At 39.3% G+C, this 14,440-nt stretch overlaps 1 protein-coding gene across 1 annotated transcript in view; it reads left to right on the plus strand.

Moving 5' to 3' along the window:
* Positions 1-241: 241 nt before the first annotated feature.
* OTOL1 (otolin 1) overlaps positions 242-14,440 on the plus strand; it is a 31,567-nt gene continuing 17,368 nt past the window's right edge. Inside the window, exons 1-4 of the mRNA XM_019532677.1 lie at positions 242-353; positions 474-527; positions 7,369-7,467; positions 9,081-9,720. The gene's annotated coding sequence lies outside the window, so the exon portion shown is untranslated. The remainder of the gene's footprint in view (positions 354-473; positions 528-7,368; positions 7,468-9,080; positions 9,721-14,440) is intronic.

Raw genomic sequence — 14,440 nt, forward strand, 5'->3', positions numbered from 1 at the left:
ACACTTTTTTTTTAAACCCAGCTCAAGTTTCTGTATATGTATGTTCTGTCTTATTCTTTTGGATGTTGTTGTTTCTTGATCTGATTACTTATTTCTTTTTCTGTCTAATTTATGGGGGTGGAAAAAAGCTTTGCCTGTTTTCAAGCATTTTCAGTTTTTCAGCTCTTCTTTATTTTTTCTTGGTATTCTGCATTTTAAAATTTATTATTGTCTGTTTGTCTTTGTATATGTGATCAGGGCCGGGGTGGGGGATGATTAATGACATGCCTTGACATGATGGAAGAATGAAAAGTTAATTCCCCAATGAGAGCTGTTATCAGAAGACACCCAGACAAGTGAATTCATTTTAACTGGTGAGCTTCCAGTGCAGTACAGTGTTTAGCCGGCTGTATCCAGCGCCCACACGTACCCTTACCTGTGCACCGGCAGCTAATGTTTTTGTTATATTTATATCCCTGTCTTTCCTCTTCTAGGTGGAGTTGGGCCCCTCCTCCCCAGCGTGACCTCTCTTCCCATGGACCACCCAGGTAAGTGCCTCCTGTTTTTAACCTCTCAACTCTGGGACTTGCTGTGGTTATACCTTTACCCAGCAGGCTCCACTTCCCTGTGGTTTCTCTTTGGCTCTTGGGAGAGCTTTGGAGCTTCTTGTCTCCTTGTCCAGATGCTTCTTCTCTTGCTGTGCCCCAGGGGCCACTGAGTAGCCCCCACTGCTGTCTTTTCATTGCTGCTGGCCTCTGTTTCCCCTAAACCCCACCTGGTGTGTGAATTTCCCCAGCTGCGTCTGGTAAGGACTTATCCTTGCCTTGTCCCTTCTGTAATTTTGCTGCCAATGTCGAGTGGAAATGCTATATGGCCACAGTCCACGGTGGCCTAAAACCTGGTTGGGGTGAGGCGAATGAGAGTATTTTACAATTACCTGACCTGAGATGCCCGTTTTTACCCACTGCACCTTGATGTTTATTGGGAGGTGGATATAAGCTGAGCAATAACCCTCCTTGCTCACCCAGGCAACATACTTTTTCATGGGGCTGCTCTTCCCTTTATACCCAACCCTTATCATGTCCTGTCTTCAGTAAAGTCAATTAATTGTTAGTTGTCTTTGCTATGTCAAATGGCACTTACTTGAAATCAGTCCAAATCAAGTCAAATTAAAGATAACTACAAAATCAACTTTCTGTTCAGGAATTTCATAATCATTTTCATAGTTTCATTGTTTAATGTAAGTCAGTTCATTCTGGGTCTCCACAAAAATTAAACTCAAAGCACTTTGCCCTCTTCTCAGGCTAGTTGACTTAACCAAAAGTTCTTTCCAGAAAATAAGGATCATAAGTCCACAACTGAAGTAAGCCTAAATTGCTTCAGTCCTCAATGTGTCCATCAAACTGTTCACGGCCATCTAATTCATACCGTCTTGTGAATTCCCAGTCTCTCACCTTCAAGTCCCAGCTGCAGTTCCGGGCCCAGACCCTTGGTCAGGCCCAACATATCCCTCAGGACAGACTTTACTTAAACAGCTTTCTGCTAGGGCAGGCCAGTTACATTCCTTCTCTCATTTTCCTTTAGCACGACATAGTCCAGAAAGAAAGGGTAGGGGGGGAGGAAAATCTAAACCAAGAGAAAAGAAGCCCCCCTCCGCCCCCGCCAAACTGGTCTCAAAAGGGCAGGGTCCTTTTAAGACTCATGACCATTTCTTCTTCTGCAATCTCTTTGCTGCCTCCAGCCTCTGTCATGCCTACTTTGCTCTGTTGGTCCACTTCCCAGCAGGCTTCCCAGCCACTTTTGGCCAGGAACCTGATCCATTCTCCTACCTTTTGCAGGAGATTGACAGGTCTGGCCACTTCCAGTTCCAGCTTCTCTTGACTGCCACTGCTCCTTTCTTTTTTGTCATTCTCGAGGGCCTGAAATGTCAACACTAATACTCCTTCTGCCAATCTGGAAGGAGCATGTGCTCCTACACATTTGGGGCTGGTCCTTCTCACCAGGGCAGCTTCCCCCTGTACTGAAGGTAAGTATTTTGTGCTCGTGTCCCTCTGGGCTCTCCTTAGGCTCACCTTTCCTCCCTTCACAGTTAGCTACTCCTGGTAATGTCTGTCTTCTATTTTATAGCCCTGCAGACTATTTTTAGCTTTAGCTAAAAACCTTAACTCAGGTGCAGAAATGTCTGACTGAAGGCATTGTCAAGATGCACCAGAAGGCTAGATATTGTTTTATGAATCTGAATAAGAGATGTATATTTAACTTTAATGACTACAGGACTAATGACACAGTATCTTTTAACTATTTTGACACTTTGTTTTGCCTAGTTTGTTGCATTTTTTTGAAACTTTATAATTTAGTGCACATTCCAGTAATTATATTCATTTTTGCTTTGATCTTGAAATGGATAATATAGTGCTGTCCTCTTAGTATATTAGCTGAGCATTTAGTTTCCTGGAGAAAAATGTGTGTTGTGTTATATGATGTGCCACATCATCTGGAACCTCATTTTCAAAAGCCTAGATTCAGTCATGGTAATAAATAGAACTGAAAGTACTTCCAGAAGAACTTTTTGTGCTGCTTTTATTGATCTCATCCTTAAATATGCATTCAAACAGAATATATTAATACAGTTCAGTGTATTATATGATATTACTCGTAGATTCTTATGACTAAGTAAAACGATTAAGATAAAGTTAAACACTTATTTTCATGTTTTACCTGCAGGTTCCTAATTGTTACTTCACCTAGAATCCAGTCTGCCTTTTGTATTGTAATCCAGCCACTTAGCAAGTATACCAACATGAGATTGAAGCTGTCTTTCTTGCAAGGATAAGCTATCAGTAAGGCATTAAGTTAGGACCCAGAAAGAATAGCTTTGCTGAATACACATAGGTTGCATTGCAAACTGTAATAATCTTGTTTTAGAAAAAAGAAAAGTTGCAACATTGTAAAGCTTGGTTTGCCTCTGAAAGGTACTTATTTAAAACCAACACAAGGGTTTTATTAAGAATAGTTTACTTGCCCTGGTGGGTAGCTCTTGAGATGAGGAGATATTTGGTGTAGGTTCTCTCCTGCTGTCTTTTACTTGGATAAGTAACATAGTGGTTGCTGATAGGATTCCTTGTAAGAGTAAGCAATGCAAAATCACACCTATATTAATTCACTGAATAGAATTGAATAGGAAGACAGTGACATTTTTTCTTTTTCTTTTTTTTCCTTGTTAAAGTTAACCAGATGGCAATCCAGGACACAATAGACCAAGCCTAAGATAAGATCTTTTGTAAATATTATGCTGTACTATGCATTCTTTTCATAATGCATCTACAAAAGGCATGTAAAGTGTTTGCTGTTATACTATTAAACACATTGCAGTTCTGTTATACAATGGAAGCAATTAAAACTCTTTCCTCCTCTTGAACACGAACACTGTAAAGTTATTTGAATTAAGCAGTCTGAGAGAGAGAGAAATAAACTGACTATCTAAAATATGTGGGTAACTGCTAATGCTCAAGACATAATTAAACCTTTTGATCCAAATACACATCATTATAATGTAGTTGATTAATGCACACAATTTCATTTCAAATTGTAAGTGCAAATTACATTTTTAGTAACAGTATTGTGTTTTTAAATCTCATATATTTAATTTGTCTTTCACTTGTAGAATAAGGAGTCTATTAGCACAAGTCATTTTTCTTTTTGTTCCAGTAATTTTATCTCTGTGGTTAATGAGAGGTAGCACTGTAGAACAATCTAACTGTATTGGTTTCACCATTATTACTGTTTTTTCAATACAGAAGAATACAATAGAATTTAATTAGAAAAGTTAAAGTATACAGTGCATAATAATATGTGCTTCTAGTGCTGTCTACAAAGATGTTGACACTTCCCATTTTAAAACTCTTGATTTTAGTTGCACATAAGTTTGGGTGATTTTTTGTGGGGAAAATTTTAATCAAAATCATCAGCCATTTCTGAGAATGAGGTTGCATTAACATGGCAGTAAAAGGGTGATGTTTTAACTGTGATGGACCAGAAGTTATTTGAGACAAGGATTTCTTAGTATAATATCTTTTATTGGACAAGCTATGTAATTGGGATAAAGTTAGACAAAGTAGTATGAAGTGAGAAAGAACGTCTTGCTTTTGAAAGTTTGTCTAACTTTACTTCAACTGCATGGTTGATCCAATAAAAGATATCACCCTAAGGAAATCCTTACCTCTCGTTACATCAAAACACATTGTTCTACCACTTTAAAATGTTATGTTAACCTTTAATTTGAGAAACTTGAAATATGAGGCCCTTAAATGTTGGAATGGGTAGGGCTGAAGCAAGTGGGATGCCTTTTGCTTTCCTCATGAACATTTCCCTTATTTGACCCATTTTTAAGGCTTTAAAAATTGCATTTTGCATATGCTCAGTGGAGATGACTTTGAACTTAATAGTTAATATTTCTATAGAGTCCATCCACAATGAGCATTCTTCAGTGACTTGCACCCCTTGCAGTTACTCTCTCAGCTCAGGTGGCAAAGGTATTTGTGGTGTATCTGAATGTTCTGATGAACCATGTGGGTGTCACCTGTTTTTTCAGTTTGCTTTTTTATGTTTCTAGGAAATTACATACCTGAATACATTCTGAAACATTATCAGTGTTCGAAGTCTGAGCTGAATGTCAGGAGATGCCAGTTTCAAGGTTTCCAATGCAACCTTAATTTGGCCCTTTTGTGTTTGTCTGATAACCTTGAGTATGTGACCAATTACTATTTTTTCTCAGGAACCCTGGCTTATACAGGGGATCAGCTCAGGAAATAGAAATGGCATATAGATTGAAGGAGGCTGTTACAGGTAAGATCCTTGTAGATCTTACATGTAACAGATTTGCTGTAGAAATTGGAAAGTGCTTAGAGTGAATGGGGGAGGGGATTGCAGAAAGAGAAGGGACAATATAAGTGGTGAGACAGTTGAATGCTGCCTGCAGAACTGAATTCTTCTCTTCCAGCCTTAGACCAAGGCTTTCTGTGTGTTGCTGGGCAAGTTACTTAGAATAGACTTCAGAGATGATTACTAATTGTGTATTCTCCATTTTCTAAATGCCTGGCTTGGGATGTTGGGGTCTGATTTTCAGAAATGCTGACCATTCACAATTGCAAATGAAGTCAATAGCTGTTGTTCTTGAATCTAGGTAGCTCCCTTCTAGCCCTTTGATCCTATATCAGGGGCAAAATAATGCTAGATATTCTGGTGTTTCAAACTGGGTCCTCAAAATTAGCAAACAGTTTTGACTTTTAAACTGTCCATTGTTCTTTTCTCTAAGTTTAAAATGGGGAGAATACTTACAGGAGTGAAGAAAAAAGTTTAAATGTATATGAAGACCTTGAATACTATAATGCTGAATGACATAGAAAAGCATGTGAGGAGATGAACAGTTTTGTATTCCAGTGGTTTTCAACCTTTTTTCACTTGCAAGCCCCTAAAATTTTTTGAATGGAGGTGTGGACTAGGGGCGTGTAAAACAGGCCATGTTTGATTTGGATTCAGCCTTAATCGGGGACAGTGATTTGATTAGTTGATCTGGATCACTGTCCCCGGTTCAATATGGCCAAATACGAATCTGAAGATTTGATGCTGATTTGGAGAATCAGCGATTCTGCCATAGACACAACTTTAAATGTTTTTTCCTCATACCTCGAGGCACCAGGCACGGCTCACGAACACTGCAATGCTGGGGTGGATGGAGTGTCTTACAGTACTTCCAGTCCACATCTGGGTCCGCTGGGTAGCACGCAGGGGAGGGGGCCCTCCCCGGCCCCCTGGTTTGGCGATTGGCCACTGGGGGGGGACCCTGGGTGCCCCCCCAGACCCAGGAGGCACCAGTTGGCGAGCCAGTAAGGCACAGGGGGTCCCACCAGCACACTCCCAGGTGGACCCAGAAGTGCTTCTGGTCCACTTCTGGGTCTGCTGCTGAACCCACTGGGGACTCCTGTGGGACGCCTCCATATGCCCCAGCATCTTGGCATTCATGAGCTGCCTGGTACCTTGAGGTATGTGGAAAAAACATTTAAAGCTGTGTCTATATCTGAATCACCAAATCTTTCCGAATCAATTTGGAGGGTTCCAATTCAATTCGGAGAGATTAAAGGTTCTCCTGATTTGATTCAGATTCAGAGATTTGGCTACTGAATCGTGCTGAATCTCCACCGAATCAAATCCGAGACCGAAGCTTCGCACAGCCCTATTGTGGACCTGTTTGGAAATTTCAAATGGAAGTGTGGACCCCTTTGAAGTGCAAGTGTGGGTATTCAAGTAAAGACCTCCTTATATTCCATACACACAATGGGAATATATTCAGGTTGCTAAAGCAACCTTATTTCTGACATGTCCTAACTTTTGAGGGCTTGACTTCAAAATCATAATAATATTCTTTTAATCTATATTTAATTATGTAAGTAGAAATGAAATATTTTCCAGGTAGCTGATGTACATCATCCTGTTGGGAAAGATACCTTTTTCCTAAATTACTGTGTGTTCTCAATCCTTGTTGGTTTCAACTAGTATTGAGCAATTCGTAAGAGGTGTTTGCAACTTTGTAGAATCTATCTTGTCATTCCTGTCTCAGATGTACAACAGGAGTATAAGAAATTTAATATAAAAACATAGAATGTAAAAATAGAAAATATTAATGGTTATAGCCAATTTTTTCTCTGTAACAGTGGTGCAAAAACACTTTGTGTAGTTTCTTTGGATTTATATCACTGTATAGGAGAGTAAGACTTGGCTCCAGACATTGGCCTAATGCACTGCTAAGTGATGCACCTTGTATAGATGAAGAAACATGTGTTCATAATTTTTTTTTAAAATATGTAAAGTTATGTCGATAGGTGCAAAATTGATAATATATTCAGAAATGAATCAGCCTTGTAGAACTGAAGATCTATTTTCAGAGGTATTAACAAAAAATAGCTTTTAGGGTTGCTACTAGTTGTCATACAGTGATTGAACTGACAGCATGCATATGTTAGTGGGCTAGAACATGTCCTTGATTTTTGCAGGCAAACCTGTCACTGATTTCAATGAAGTGTTTTGAAAAACTGGTGAATCAAGGTGGCCTGGTGCTTTTAATAATATGTTTTCCATACTGAAGTTTTTTATTGCTCGAAGTCGCATACTGAATATTGTGTAGAGAAAATGAAGTGTTTAAATTGCAAATAAATTTAGGAAGATTACAATACCCATAGCTTATATCAAAGGAGAATTGATTGTTAACTGTAAGTATGTTTGAAGAAAACCCAATCTTCCTTGTCCAATTGTTAAACCAAAATATGAATATACTGTAATACAGTAAGCTTTGATTCATTAAATGAGATGCTTTTCTGATTTTATTTGCACCAGGATAAGGAGATGAAAGGCAGCCTCCTGGTACTCATTCCTATACTTTGAACTGGGTTGTAAAGCTGAGAATGAACTGTAGCTTATCTAAATGTCTCTGGGGTAAGAATTCCAATGAATTGAAGGAGTCTTCATTTGGGAAGGGAAGGGAAAGGTGGAATGAATTAACCTGTTAAATTCCCTGAACAAGTGTACATTGGCCCAGATCAAAATCTAGGTACGGTACTGATATTCTGCCACCACTGTTCACCATTGAATTGTTCCTAATTCCAAGGCAGTATATTAGGAAGCCTAATTTCAGATCACCTCTTATTGCACAATTCAGTTGGCACCCTACTGTACCCTATCCAGATGTGTTGGACACATGTCTATGTGCACTGTGGGTCTGAAGTAGATGTAGATCATCCTCTCCTCATCCACTAGTCCCTGTGGATCTTACCTGGTAATATTGCCTTTTTCTGTGTGGCCCCACTGAGATTCTCCAGGACACACTCTGGCTTGGTACACTGGGCAGTTGTTTTTGACACAGCTCGAGAGAGCAAAAACAGAAGGCTTTATCTGATGAGACTCTGGTGTAATAGGCACAGAAATCCACAGAAGCATTTCCTTGCAAGAGGGACTCTTTCAGTTTTTAATAAGGAAATGGAAAACCTAACCAGAGAATCCTATTGGTCAATACAGCTGAACAAGGGTGACAGAATTAGGTCTGTGATCGTTAAGGAGCATGGCTGTACAATTCTTTTTGCTAGGAGCAGTACTGAAGGGTGCCAACTGGTGGAAGAGTTAACAGAACATTTGATGTTCTGCTTAGCTTTGTCTCCTTGGCATTACTTTATACTCAGAAACATCCCTGATCAGTAGCAGAATGTGGATTTGGGAATGATGCTGGGTAGGAGTGCTTAAATCAAATATGTAATTATCATATTTATTACCATATGAACATCAGTTGTGTCTGCCTAGAAAACAGTGAGTTACATGAAAGAGAAACATAAAGACACAACTAGTAATATTTAAGATCTTGGGTGTCATGTGCATCTCATGAGCCTCACTTTTTCAGAGGCTAAGCTTCGCCAAAAAATTCAAATTTTTTGCTGCTTTAGTTTTGCTTTAACACTGTCACTTCCTGATCCAGCTGCAGTGAGCTATCTGTTGTTTCAAGCAAGCCTTATTTCTCCTTTGAAGGCACAGCACTGTACAGTGTCACTCTGACACACCATCACTTATTTCCCTTTAAAATGAAAAATCATAATGCATGAACTATGCAATATCCAAAATGTATGCAAAAACCCATAATGTCTTTCAGTAAAGGAAAAACAGTTGCATTTTTTGACCAAAGTAAAATACAGCATTTGATGAAATGCAATAAAACAAATTCTATGAAATTAAAAATAAAAACGCTTAGGAGATTGAAAGGGAACAAATAAAAGTAATATTCTGAGAATAGTCATTCAGTCCAGTTCCACTGTTTCAGGGATTGGACTGTATTGATCACAAAAGTGTCCAAATGGATAGTAGTTTCCACTACACACAAACTTTCACTGTGTAGCAACCAGTGATCCCTTAGATCCCTCCTGTTGTTAAGATGTGCAATAACTAAATAAGTACCTGGTTCTAGGTAGCAAGCAGTGTTTTTAAAAATGTTTCTATTTATAAAGGAAACTAATTCCCAAGTGTTACATTATAGTGACAAACTTTTTTTTTTTTTTTGACCTGAGACATGGCTTGGATATTTCTGGCTTGATAGGACATGGAATCTAACCTGCCATTATCTCGACACGTGATCCTGCAAAGGGAAGATGCATGCACCTGTCTTAGCAAGAAACTTTGGATTTCCATTGACTTTAATGGACCAAGAACTTCAGCCCATGACTTGAATGAGAAGCAACATGCATCTCTTATATTGTTCCTAATGCAAAGTGTGCCTTCCCTGTCGCCCTTTCCTTCTGACCCTCAGGTGGGGTATATAGCGCACTGTCAATTGCTGTTCAGATATAGAGGCAGAAAGAATTTCTTGAGCATCTTCTGAAATCACCCAGAATGGTTGCACTGCAATGAGAATCTTTTATGCTTTTCAGCTTGGTAGCAGGCACCTGGCAAAAAGTCAGCAAAAAACAGGTGAAGAGAAGAGTCCTAGCCTGTGGACTGCATTTGCATTTCCTCAGATTTCAGTGTCATTCTGGTTATTTTCAAGAGAATTCACCAATCCCATTTCCCCTCTGCACAGCAAATCCACTCATTGGCTACAATAAAAGTAATTAAAGAAATAAAATAGATTACTGCTTGCATGAGAATAAGATTAACTTTTTCAATGCACCATCCAGGGCTCATATTCCTGATAAAGAGAACTTTCATAAGGTAGGAGATAACAAACATTGCTTGCTTTATCTTTGGGCTGGGCTTTTGCAATGAAATTATGGAGTTTAAAAGGTACTATCAATATAATTTGCCTCAAGAAAAGCCTAATACATTTAGTGAATATGTAATTATGAGGAAACTTTTACTTTTCTCCCTTCAGAATAAAAACTCAAAACGTTATTCAAACAACAGAAAACTCAGTCATCTACCCATTATTTAAGATCTTTTGGTTGCAGATGAACTTTGTTGTAGACTAGATTATTTAGATACTGTTATTTAGGGAGGAAAACAAAGCACAGCTGCACTAAAACAGCAGAGTTGTGGGACAGATGCTAACATTTAGTGGACATTTATACCCAATTAAGTATAGATCCACTAAACTAGATATCATTACAGTGAGGCATAATTGCTTTCATTCTGCATCTATTATGAAATGTGTATATATATATATCAAGTGAGAAAATGAGAGTAAATTGTTTTATAGAGATTGGCAAGAAATCTGATATAATGAAAAAATACCCTTCAGTTTTATTATGGTGTGTTTATACAGCTTAAAGTCTTTATTTTAGTAACACCTTGGCTCACTATAATGAAGAGTCTGGCTGTCTAATTGTTAGCTCCTATTTTCAAGGATATATAGTCTAGCCTTTAAAAATAACTACTAGTTTGTAACAGGATAAGTTCTGAGTGTTTTGGCAATTTATTTTATTAAGAAACAGTTTTATTATATTCATACTATTTTGTCAGAATATCACGCTATTTAATTTTCTAGTACTTTAATTTATTTTTAGAAATAGTTACAGAAGTTGACACAGCTTGTTGATTTAAAAAAAAGTGATTTATGTTTTTTACTTTAAAGGTAGAAGGCAAGAATGGTACCTTAAAGAGTAACTCATATGTACAAAGGGCATAAGCTTTTGTAGGTTATAGACTACAGCATCATGCTGTGAATGGACTTGCAGAGAGCAGGGGTACTAAAGTAGTGGTATTCTTTCTGTATCTTTTGTTTTTAAATTACTGTAATCCTTTCTACTAAGTACCTCTGCTCTTTGCAGATATATTCACAGCATGATGAAATAAGCGGTCTCCCGGGAAAACTTATGAATGAGCTAGTGTTTAGATAGTATAGATGCACAGCAAGGCTGCTCCCAGGTGCTGTAAAAAGCAGCACGTTGGAGCAGACTTGATTTAATCAAGTTTCGCGGAGCGTGGAAATTTAATGCACTCTAGCAGCCTCCAGCGTCATGTGTATCAGTCTTCCTGCACTGAAAGTGGTGGTGGGGTGCTTTAGAAAAAAGCTCATTCAGTGAGCTTTAGTTCAAAATGCTCCACTGACATGGGTGACTGGTGCCTCTTGAGTCTGGGGGGGCATCCACAGAAGCTGTCACTGCTGCCAGCAGGGATGGCCCTGTTGGGGTGGGGGGGTGGGGCATGTGCCCTTGCTATCAGTTGCTTATGCCCACTGATATTTTTCAGTGCGGGAATGCTGATGCATGTGATGCTCAGGCGCTTTTAATTAGCGCAGTTCACTAATTAAAGTGCCCTGCCATAGCACGTTTATAAATGTCCTAAGTTGCCACTCTGCCCTACCTACTGCCTGACTCCACACTGAAAGACTCCTAAAGGAAGTTAAGTTAATACATAAGAGTCAAAATACAATACTCTACTGCCGATGTTCCTTTGGAACAAAGGAATTCCTGATTAAATCAGACCCAATGTTCATCTAGTCCAGGATCCTATCTCTGACAGTAGACAAAACTAGATGCTCCAGAGGAAGGGACAACAAGCAGTGCAGAAGGAAGATATAAAAAAAATAGCTTCAGAAGATGTTGGATTATGTAGCATGTTCATAACTGTAGCATGAAGGTTTCTATTCCTTCCAAAACTCTAGGGATGAAATCCTAACCATATTGGAGTTAATGGAAGTTTAGTCATTTACTCTGAGGTACTGGGATTTCACCTCAAGTATTTTTAATTCTTATTATAATGCTAGATTTAATTTTTTTAAGTGCATTAAGTGGTCAAGGATCTAACTTGAGACAAGTTAGGGAATTAAAATAAAAATAGATGACATTTTATTCACATTACAGTAGCATTTATGATAATAAATGCATGACTAAGGAAAATTACCAAGTTATAATGCATTTTTTTAGTTTCTGTGGGTGAAGCTAGACCCTACAACTATTAGTTAACTTGTTTATGTTCACATAAATGAACCAGATATTCAGATACCACAGAACTGTCCTGTTTACTAGCCCAGAGGAACAACCTGACGGTGTAAATGCCACTGTTCTTCTGTTCTGTTGTTGGCTTTTAGCATTTTAAAGTTATGGGTTTTCCATAGCTTCCTGCCAAGTGTTTAAACTGATGTTCTGCTCTAATGAGTCCCACAGACCATTACCTTGCTAATTGCTTGAGTTACAGTGCTCGTACAATGCCATATATTGTGCTTAGGCATTTGGAGTATAAAATAACAAGACTATTCTGAAAAAGGAAGTGGCTGTCTTTCACATCTTACATTAACCTGTTTCTACAGCTAAGAAACAGTCCTCCTCTGTTCTGTTCTTGGCTTGTGCTGAACATTGTGCTTTTGATGTACATACATTATTATTAGTTTTTGGCTCATGGCTGCTTACCACATGGTGGCAAGGTGGGCACCAAGAGCATTGTTCTCTGGTTTAAGGTTAATTCTGCTGGGATAAAAAAAAGCATATTTTGAAATGGAAGATTGGGACCAGGATTTTCTCAGTATATCTTGTACATCCCATCTGCGCGTAAGTTAATTGTAGGCTCAGGACCTAGACACAAGTCATGTAGGGACTTGCCTTTGAGGCAGTCAGAATTTAAAACACTGCTCCAAAATGAAGATCTTGAGGGCTTTTTTTGTGTTGCTTATTTTCTCTTTTCATGCAGATTCCAAAAAGATATTTGGACTATTATAATGTTTTAAAGGAATATTAGTCCTTTATTTCATATTTGAAGTCAGATAGCCCCAGTTAACTCTGTCTGCAGATGACACCTTCCTTATTATACTCTGTAAAAATAGAGGGCCTAATTCTATCATTGTTGGTCAAGTTGAATAGTGTCTTACTGTGCAAGTAACCCCTGTGATTTAAAATACTTAGTACAGTACAAGGCTATCACACTGGCCCCTAATTTGTATTGGTTGGATTGTGACTGTGACTTTGCGATCAGTTATTCTTCCCTCCTATATCTCTGGTGATATGCACAGGAATAAATAGTGCCATCTATCTGTTCAGCCCTTACCAGATCAAATGCAGAGGACAGACAGAATGGGTAACAGGAGGAGCTTTGGGTCTGCTGTTCACCTACCAACCGTCCAACCAAAATGGATAAACAACAAATCACTTCAGGTTGGAGCAAGGATAAGCTAAGGAAGGAACTAAGTCTAATTCGCATTCTTTCCTTGGGCTTTATAGCTACACATGGTTCACTCCTCAGACTGAGATCCAACATCTCTATTTTGCCATCAGGACTACACTGGACAGGTCTACACATGTGCTCCATGGCACAGTTGGTACTGCATAGTCCTTTAGTACTTTCTTTAGCAAGTACTAAATGACTGTGCATTACCCACTGGTACTGCACAGTCCCTGTGATGCATATGTTGTTTCCAACCCTACTGTGCAATAGCAGTGGCATCACAGTTAGTGTTCACTGACACTATGTTACTGTAGCAATGTTGCCCTAGCTCATTGTTACGGTGACATAGCGTCTTGTGTAGATGTGCCCACTGACGTAATCAATGAGATTAGGATTTACTCGTGAATGGCACCATTTAGGCCAGTGGTTCTCAAACTGGAGCTGGTGGCTCTCTTGTGGTCTGTGAAGAGCTGGCAACATATCTAACTTTCTTTTCAGTTTTCAGATTAAAAAACGAACAAAGAGTGAGAGAGGAATAGAACAAACCAAGTGGAGGGCAACAAAGTGGTTAGGGGGCTGGGACACATGACTTATGAAGAGAGGCTGAGAGAACTGGGCTTTTTACTCTGCAGAAGAGAAGACTGAGTGGGGATATGATAGCAGCCTTTAATTACCTGAAGGGTGGTTACAAAGAGGATGGAGATAGACTGTTCTCAGTGGTAGTAGATGACAGAACAAGGTCCACTGGTCTCAAGTTGTAGAAAGGGCAGCTGAGGCTGGATATTTGGAAAAACTTTTTCAGTAGGAAGGTGCTGAAACACTGGAATGGGTTATCTAGAGAGGTGGTGGAATCTCCATCTTTGGAGGGTTTTAAGGCTTGACTGGGCAAAGCGCCTGGTGGAATGATCTACTTGGGGGTGGTCCTGCTTTGAGCAGATATTTGGACTAAATGCATACCCAGACAAGCGCGCGCATGCCTGTTGTGGCATCTCAAACCAGTTTGAGATGCCACAAGAGGTATGCTGAGAATTAAAACATGAACCCTGTGCTGCATATTTGCAGTGTGGGTTCTAAGTTTGATACCTGGGTTTCCAGGTATCATTAAAAATAAACAAAACAAAACCCACGGGGGAAAAAAAGCAGGGCAAGGCACAGTCCAGGACAGCCCTGAAGCAAGCCAGGCTGGGACCTCCAGAGGGATGCTCCAGTATCCAGCCAGAACATCTCTATGGTGCTTGTATTGCCCTTGCATACACCCTTAGTGTGTGGGGCAAAAATAAGTGGGGCAAGGCTGCAGCCCTGGGCACTGTTCCCAGTAAACAGGGTCTGGGGATGG

The sequence above is a fragment of the Crocodylus porosus genome, unplaced genomic scaffold (genome assembly GCF_001723895.1).
Source record: "Crocodylus porosus isolate Cpor-Errol unplaced genomic scaffold, CroPor_comp1, whole genome shotgun sequence".
Lineage (NCBI taxonomy): Eukaryota > Metazoa > Chordata > Crocodylia > Crocodylidae > Crocodylus > Crocodylus porosus.